This window comes from Hypanus sabinus, chromosome 30 (assembly GCF_030144855.1).
Source record: "Hypanus sabinus isolate sHypSab1 chromosome 30, sHypSab1.hap1, whole genome shotgun sequence".
NCBI classification, from domain to species: Eukaryota; Metazoa; Chordata; class Chondrichthyes; order Myliobatiformes; family Dasyatidae; genus Hypanus; species Hypanus sabinus.
The window spans coordinates 5,618,741-5,628,093 of record NC_082735.1 but is presented as its reverse complement, the minus strand read 5'-3'; positions in this window follow the sequence as shown (position 1 = coordinate 5,628,093).

Below are 9,353 nucleotides of genomic sequence, written 5' to 3'. Positions count from 1 at the left end.
CACTTCCTGATTCTCCTCAAGTCTACAGTACTGGCAGCTCTCATTCAGACACAAGCTGTAATGTCACAGAGTCCTGAGATGGCTGCAGAAACCAGATGGAGTAATAGATTAGAACTTGCTATCAGCAGTGAGGCTTACTGCTGGCTCACTTGCCATCAATGAGCTACAGACAACCTGTGCAGGGTTGTGTACAATGTAATGCCATCATTTAGGGTGCGAGGCAGCAGACGGACAACAAAAACCTGAGATTTTTAAAGCCAGCTAAGCCACAGTCTTTGTCAACTGTCAGCCCCAATGAAGCTTTGAATGTTTAAAAATGTTCAAAAATTATCAAAAATCACAACCTAAAATACATCAATGTTTTTGTTTCAAAGTATTTTTAACTAAGCTCAAAGTATTACAAATTAGCTTATGCTTTGTCCGTGATCTTAAATACTGGAAAATTATTCCAGTTTTGCTGTCAGCATTGGAGTGTAATCTGTAGTGCATTGATAGTGAAAAGAATTCAAAGTTGGAGAAATGCCAGTTTTGATGGTATCAGAAAGGATTTGGCAAGTGTGGATTGGGCAAAGGTGTACTTAGTAAATAGGATGCCTTCAAAACTGAAATTTTGAGACTACAATGCTCGTATGTGTCTGTCAGAATTAAGGTACGGTTGACAGATGTAGGGAACCTTGGTTTTCAAAAGGTATTGAGGCCCTGGTTAAGAAGAAAGGGGGACGTGCGTAGCAGGTACAGGGCAGTAAACAAATGGTGTGCTTATGGATTCTAAGAAATGCAGGAGAATACATAAGTAAGAAATCAGACAGGCTAAAAGCAGGCATGATGTTGCTCTAGCAGATAGGGTGATGGAGAATCGGATTCTACAGTAGAGCAAAAGGATTGCCGGGGCAAAATTGGTCCTCTGGAGGATCAGAATGGTGGGGAGCCAAAAGAGATGGGGGAGATCTTTACTTCGCATCTCTATTTACTCAGGAGATGGACACAGAATCTATTGAAGTGAGGCAAAGCAGCATCAACTTCATGGACCTTTTACAAATTTCAGAGGAGGAGGTGTTTGCTGTCCTGAAGCAAATTAGGGTGGATAAATTCCCAGACCCTGACCAGGTGTTCCCTCGGACCCTACAGGAGGGAAGTGCAGACATTGCTGGGGGCCCTAGAAGAGATATTTAAATCATTATTAGCAACAGGTGAAGTAACAGCAGATTGGGCGATGGCCAATGTTCTGCTGTTCAAGAAAAGCCAGTGGATGTAGTGTACCTGGACTTTCAGAAAGCCTTTGATAAGGTCCCACATAGGAGATTAGTGGGCATAATTAGAGCACATGATATTGGGGGTACAGTACTGACATGGATAATTGGTTGGCAGACAGGAAACAAAGAGTAGGGATTAACGGGTCCTTTTCAGGATGGCAGGCTTGTGGAACTTGTGGGGTACCGCAAAGCTCGGTGCTGAGATCGCAGTTATTTACAATGTACATTAATGATTTAGATGAGGGGATTAAAAGTAACATTAGCAAATTTGCAGGTGGCACAAAGCTGGGTGGCAGTGTGAAATAGGAGGATGTTATGAGAATGCAGGGTGACTTGGACAGGTTGGGTGAGTGGTCAGATGCAGTTTAATGTGGATAAATGTGAGGTTATTCACCTTGGTGGCAAGAACAGGAAGACAGATTATTATCTGAATGGTGTCAAATTAGAAAAAGGGGAAGTACAATGTGTAACCCTTACCCACAGGCTGGTATATGTCTAGGGGAAAAAGGAGATCCAGTCACTCTCCAACCCACCTCCCGTACACGCAGGTGCTGTGAGAATCGAGTTAATGCCTCGCGCCCGCCAACAGTATCAAACCCACAACAAATACCGTTATGAAATACACTTTAAAGAGTTTACTAAAATTAAAAAAATAGTAGGCAATACAATATATATATATATATATATATATATATATATATATATATACAAGGAAAAAAACAAAAGGCGCCAACTTATCAAAGTTCAGTCTGTTTAGTGCACTCGTTGGAGCTCAATCAACGAACCAATCGACCCATCCGGCCGTCGCACTTGGGACCACCCCGGTGGTCTTACGAGCAGTCCAGCACACGTCCACCTTCCTCAGCGTCTTCCTCAGCCTCTCCAAAAAAACCCCCGAAAACCCCTCCCCCAAGTTCCCAGCATCACAAGACACAATGACATTCCCCATTGATTAACAAATGAATACAATTACCATATCAGCCATTCTAAAGTGAAACAACGGCGAGAGAAGCACTTAGCCGACAAAGAAACATTCCTACTTGTAACAAACCAAAGAGGCCATTTTGAGTAACATACCCAGGACATTGTACATTCTCTCCCCACCAGCAAATGTCATGCCCTCATGGCATTACTAGAGGTCCCCAAAGCTTCTTGCAACACACAAAACCCAACCCAGGTGCAGAAAGCAGTGACATAACTACCCAGAGCAGTAGAAATCACACTCGGTTCTCCCGGTACCACATATGTCAACCGCTCCGGGGGGCGCCTAATCCTCTGAGATCTCCATACCCCTTCTGCCCCACTGGGCTCCCTCGTCACCTGCGAACCCCCTCCCTCGGACACCCCAGGTCTACCTGACAGACCCTCACCCCCTTCCTCACGGGGGGTCCTCCCTCACCCGAGATCTCTCCGGCTCACGCTCGGGTTCCACCCTCTCTCCCACCAATGTAGGCTGCCTCTCCATCTGACCCTCAAGACCTTCCCTCCTCTCACCCAATTCAGTATGGGAAGGGCCAGGAGCCTCCTCTCCTGGTACTGGAGCGCCAGCGAATAGGAACAGGGCCCACTCATCTGAGTCGTCCTCTTCCGAATCGGTAGCCATTCCCGGGTGAGGGACCCATCCCCGCTCTTCAGTAGCGGGCTCTTCCCGTTCTCCACGCCCTCGCAGAGTCCTTGTACTAGGCGTAACCTCCCACTCGGGCTCCTTATCCACCTGCACTGCTTGACCCAGTGGCAGCAGGTGATTCCTATGGAGTACCTTTTCCATCCTCGGGTTTCACCCGGTAAACTGGCAGGGTCGGCATCTGGCTCTCTATTACATAGGGGCTGGCCGCCCATCGATCTGCCAACTTGTGCTTACCAGGGAGTCCCAAATTCCGTAAAAGGACCCGGTCGCCCGGTAATAATTGTACAAACTTCACCTTTCGATCATACCGCATCTTATTCCTCTCATTTTGTTTGGTAGCCGCCGCCTCGGCCAACTCGTACGCCCGCTGTAACTCCCTCTTCATGTCGGACACGTACTTTAGATGGGACTTCCCGGGAAATTCACCCACTCCACCTCCAAAACACACGTCAATGGGCAACCTCGCTTCCCGCCCGAACATCAGAAAACAGGGCGAGTACCATGTAGCATCATTGCGAGTACAATTGTAACAGTGAACCAATTGTCCAATATGACGACTCCACCTGCTTTTCTGCCCAATCTCCAGCGTCCCGAGCATATCCAACAGGGTCCTGTTGAATCTCTCTGGCTGAGGATCTCCCTGTGGGTTGTAAGGGGTAGTCCTGGATTTCTCAACCCCAAGCATAGTCAGTAATTCCTGGATAAGGCGGCTCTCAAAGTCCCACCCCTGATCACTATGGATTCGCCTGGGAAGGCCGTAATGCACAAAATACTTCTCCCATAACACCTTCTCCACTGTCGTCGCCTTCTGATCCTTGGTGGGAAATGCCTGAGCATAGCGAGTGTAATGATCGGTGATGACTAATACATTCGCGGTGTTGTTGGTGTCAGGCTCAATCGACAGGAAATCCATACATACCAGGTCCAGAGGCCCCGCACTCTGCAAGTGCGACAGTGGAGCAGCCAACGCTGGCAGGGTCTTCCTCTGGATGCAACGACGGCATCCCCTACAGTATTCTTCGACGTCCCCCCTCATCCGGGGCCAGTAGAACCGGTCTTTGAGTAATCCATATGTCTTTTCCACCCCCAAGTGTCCAGAATCATCATGTAAGGCCTGGAGTACAGCCTGGCGATACTCCTCCGGCAGGACCAGTTGCCAACAGCGGGGTTGGTCCGGAGGCGTCGTTACCCGGTACAAGATTTTGTTCTTTAACTTCAACCGAGACCACTCCTTCAACAACAGAGGCACGTATGGGTGTTTCGCCTTCTCAGCCAACGCCGCATCCCCCTTCTCGACCGCTCTCCACACTGTGCCAATGCCCGGGTCATTTTGCTGAGCAGTTGCCACTTCCCCCGGACTCAGTTCTGGCAACTGTTTAGTCCCCAGTGCGGTCAGGTCACAGTAAAATAGGGGTATGGCGTCGTCAAAAACCCCCAAATGGTCCACGGCTCGTTCCAGCCTCCCTCTTCCCTCGGCCTTCACGGTGATAGCAAACTGACACATCGCCTTCACTCCAGGGGCAGGGACACTCTCCCACTCCTCATCCTTCTCCTGGTCCCCCGGCTCCCGACGAGACAATGCATCTGCATCGACGTTCTTGCTTCCGGGGCGGTACCTCAGGCTGAAATCATATACCGACAAGGCCGCCAGCCACCGATGTCCTGTGGCATCCAGCTTCGCCGAAGTCAAAATATAAGTGAGAGGATTGTTATCCGTTCTCACCTCAAACTTGGCTCCGTACAGGTAATCGCCCAGCTTGTCCACCCCTGCCCACTTCAGCGCCAGGAACTCCAACTTGTGAGTGGGATAGTTTCTCTCCGATGGCGACAAGCTTCGGCTGACAAAGGCTACCGGCCTCAATGCTTTGCCATGCTCCTGGTACAGAACAGCCCCGAGACCCTCTCGGCTGGCATCCGTGTGCAGCACATATGGCTTCTGGGGATCGGCAAAAGCCAACACCGGGGCCTGGGTCAGCGCCCTTTTCAAAGATCGGAACGCCTCTTCACATCGATCATCCCATCTCGAGCCAAAAGGTTCCGCCGGGTTCCAGTATCCTCCAGCGTCCTGCCTCTGGTTCCCCGTCCTCTTCTTTCCCACCAGGGGATAGCCACACAACAGCTGAGTCAATGGGTGACACACTTTGGCGTATCCTTTCACAAATCGCCGGTAATACCCACAGAACCCCAAAAATGAGCGCAGAGCACCCACTTTCTGGGGTCTCGGCCAGGTGGTCACGGCCTCTATCTTGGTTGGATCAGTAGCCACTCCCTCTCGCGAAATGATATGGCCAATGTAGTTAACCGACGACTTGCAGAACTGGCATTTGTCCAGGGAAAGCTTCAACCCTTCTTCATTAAGCCGGCCCAACACCTTCAACAGTCTCTCCTCATGTTCCTCCAAAGTCGATCCAAACACTATCAAATCGTCCAGGTACACCAGCACCTCCAACAGATTTGTATCCCCCACAGTCCTGTCCAGGAGCCTGTGGAAGGTGGCTGGGGCTCCCGATATGCCTTGGGGCATTCGTTCGAACTGAAAGAACCCCACTGGGCAGATAAAAGCGGTCTTCTCTTTATCAGCCGCACTCATCGGGATCTGGTAATACCCACTTCTTAAATCCAGCACACTGAACCACTTCGCACCGCTCAGGCAGGCCAACGCATCCTCGACTCTTGGGACAGTATAATGATCAGGGACAGTTCACCGATTCAACATCCTGTAGTCAACACTCGTTCGCACTCGCCCATTCTTCTTCCGTGCCACCTCTATTGGGGACGCATAAGGACTTCGAGACTCAGCTATGATCCCGGCCTCCTTCAACCTGCACAAGTGCTGTCGCACGTCCTCAACATCTGCCGGAGCCAGCCGCTGGGATCTCTCTCGGAACGGGGTGTCCTCCGTCACCCGGATGGTGTGGCGAGTGCTTTTGGAGCAGCCAACATCAAACTCGCCCCGAGAGAAAACAGCTTCCATCTTCAGCATCTTCTCCACTAGCCTGCATTTCCACTCCGGCGACACTGGGGAATCCCCGAAGTTAAAGGCTTCAGCGGTCAGCTTCCTTCGATGCTCCGATCCCTCCCCGTTAGGGGTCCGCACTGGTGCGCTGGACATTACCGTCACCGGGAACAGATGTGCCAGCGGCATTCCCCTCTTAAAGGAGATTTCTCTTGCCGTGGTGTTCCTGACACTTATAGCTATACGCCTCGCATGTACCACCCCTGGTCTCTGCACTTCAGGCCTCACCAGCGCCCCCGCCGGAAATCGTGTCTCCCCTTCAAGATCGTCTGGGGCGTCTACTAACAGGGCTTCTCCCGTCGGCACTCCTGGGAATCTGGGGGTCCCCATCACTAGGGCTACCTCCCCGGGTCGGATCACCTTGGGCCTCGCCTGCGTACACCACACCGTCCCTCGTTTACACTCCGGATCCAGCCCTTGGGAGGCAACCCCTTCTGCGAACACTGCTCGAAACACTGGATGCACCGAGAGGGTCTCCAGAAAGTCTTCCCCCCCCTTTCTCCTTACAAGCTCCTTACAGGAGCCGTCGCACAACTGGGGAGTTAGTCCCCACCAGGAGGGCAGCACCACCGGTTTCCACCGGGTCAGGATACACCAACACCAACGTCTCAATAGCTTCAGACACTCCCACATCGCCCTCCGAGAACTCCAATCTCACCGATAGGTACCCATCGTACGGGTAGTCACCCTCGCTCACTCCCCAAATCTGCAGGGCGTCAAATGGTGTTACGGGCAAATGCTTTAGATGTTGATTGTAGAAAGACCGGTACAATAAGGTCACCTGCGATCCCGTATCAAGAACGGCTTTTGCGTAAATTCCCTCCATCCGTTGACCCACACTGGCACGGGGTCCTACCAGCCCATCCGGAACAGAGGCGTGGGCACCCGGTGGTCTTCCGGCTGATCTCTGGGAACGTGTTCCTCCAGAGGCTCCAGTCCGTTCCCTCACTGAGCCTCTCCTAAGTTTCCCGACACCTCTCCCTTTTTAGTCATAGGGGGGCTTGTCCTCCGCGGGACTCCTTGTCTCTCACAATCCCACCTAAAGTGACCCTCCTCTCCACAGCTATAGCACACCCTCGGCTCCCCACAGACCCGCCTGAAATGCCCCTCTTTCCCACAGTTAAAGCACACACTGCCGGCCGCCCCTCCTCTCCCAGGACGGCTCCTGCTCCCAATCCACTGCACTGATCGCCCCTGAGAGTAGGTACCTCCCCTGTCCCTCCCCTCCAAAGGGGGTTCCCTACTCCCCGGGGGATTGTCATTCCTCCACTCTGCTGCCTGCGCGATTCCACAGCCCCTGACAATACAATCCCGGACGAGCCCCCACAAATGTAATCCTTACCCACAGGCTGGTATATGTCTAGGGGAAAAAGGAGATCCAGCCACTCTCCAACCCACCTCCCATACACGCAGGTGCTGTGAGAATCGAGTTAATGCCTCGCGCCCGCCAATAGTATCAAACCCACAACAAATACCGTTATGAAATACACTTTAAAGAGTTTACTAAAATTAAAAAAATAGTAGGCAATACAATATATATATATATATATATACAAGGAAAAAAACAAAAGGCGCCAACTTATCAAAGTTCAGTCTGTTTAGTGCACTTGTTGGAGCTCAATCAATGAACCAATCGACCCATCCGGCCATCGCACCTGGGACCACCCCGGTGGTCTTACGAGCAGTCCAGCACACGTCCACCTTCCTCAGCGTCTTCCTCGGCCTCTCCAAAAAACCCGCGAAAACCCCTCCCCCAAGTTCCCAGCATCACAAGACACAATGACATTCCCCATTGATTAACAAATGAATACAATTACCATATCAGCCATTCTAAAGTGAAACAACGGCGAGAGAAACACTTATCCGACAAAGAAACATTCCTACTTGTAACAAACCAAAGAGGCCATTTTGAGTAACATACCCAGGACATTGTACATTTTTACTATCTGAATGGTGTCAAATTAGAAAAAGGGGAAGTACAATGAGATCCTTGTTCATCAGTCACTGAAAATAAGCATGCAAGTACAGCAGGCAGTGAAGAAAGCTAATGGCATGTTGGCCTTCATAACAAGGGGAGTTGAGTATAGGAGCAAAGGAGTCCTTCTGCAGTTGTACGGGGCCCTGATGAGACCACACCTGGAGTATTGTGTTCAATTTTGGTCTCCAAATTTGAGGAAGGACATTCTTGCTATTGAGGGAATGCAGCGTAGGTTCATGAGGTTGATTCCCGGGATGGCGGGACTGTCATATGTTGAAAGATTGGAGCGACTGGGCTTGTATACACTGGAATTTAGAAGGATGAGGGGATCTGATTGAAACATGTAAGATTATTAAGGGATTGGACACACGAGAGGCAGGAAACGTGTTCCCGATGTTGGGGGAGTCCAGAACCAGAGGACACAGTTTAAGAATAAGGGGTAGGTCATTTAGAACGGAGTTGAGGAAAAACTTTTTCACTCAGAGGGTTGTGGATCTATGGAATGCTCTGCTTCAGAAGGCAGTGGAGGTCAATTCTCTGGATGCTTTCAAGAAAAAGTTAGATAGAGCTCTTAAAGAAAGCGGAGTCAAGGAATATGGGGAAAAGGCAGGAATGGGGTACTGATTGTGGATGATCACAGTGAATGGCAGAGGTGGCTCGAAGGGCCGAAAGGCCTACTCCTGCACCTATTGTCTAAAAGCTCTAAAACTAAACCAGCAAGTTATAGGCTGGTGAGCCTGGCATCAGTAGTGGGAAAAGTTATTGGAAGGTATTCTGAGGGAATATATCTTTGGATAGACATGGACACATCAAGGATAGCATGCCATCGTGTGGTAGGTCACGTCAAACCAATCATTGAGTTTTTTGATGAAGTTTCCAGCACTGCGTATGTTCTTTGTTTCATGGAATCCTGGTTAACCCCTTCTGTACTGGATGCAGTGATTCATCGGGTTTACTATACACTACCGGGATAGATCTATGGAGTCAAAAGCAGAGGTGGATTAGTATGTCTCATGATCAACTCTCGGTGCACAAACTTATCAGTGCTGTCCCAATTCTGCTCACCAGACCTGGAATATAGTAGCAGTTAAGTGCTGTCCTTTTTATCTACCGCAGGAGATTCCGGGATCATTTTGGTAGCAGTATACATTACACCTCAGGCCATTGTCATTCAGGCTTTAGATGATTTGAGCAAAGGGATCAACTCGTACGAAATAGCACACCCTAGTGTCTTCACCATCGTTTTGGGAGATTTTAACCAGGCCAGTCTTAAAAAAAAATCACTAAGCAATTACCACCAACAGATCACTTGCAATACCAGAGGAAACGACCACTGGACCACTGTTACACCTCCATCAAGGATATCTACCATGCCATTCCATGCCCTCACTCCGGGAAGTCTGATCCCCTCTGTATAGGCAGAGACTGAAGACTGCAGCACCAACAGTGAAGACCAGGAAGATATAGACAAGGGAAGCA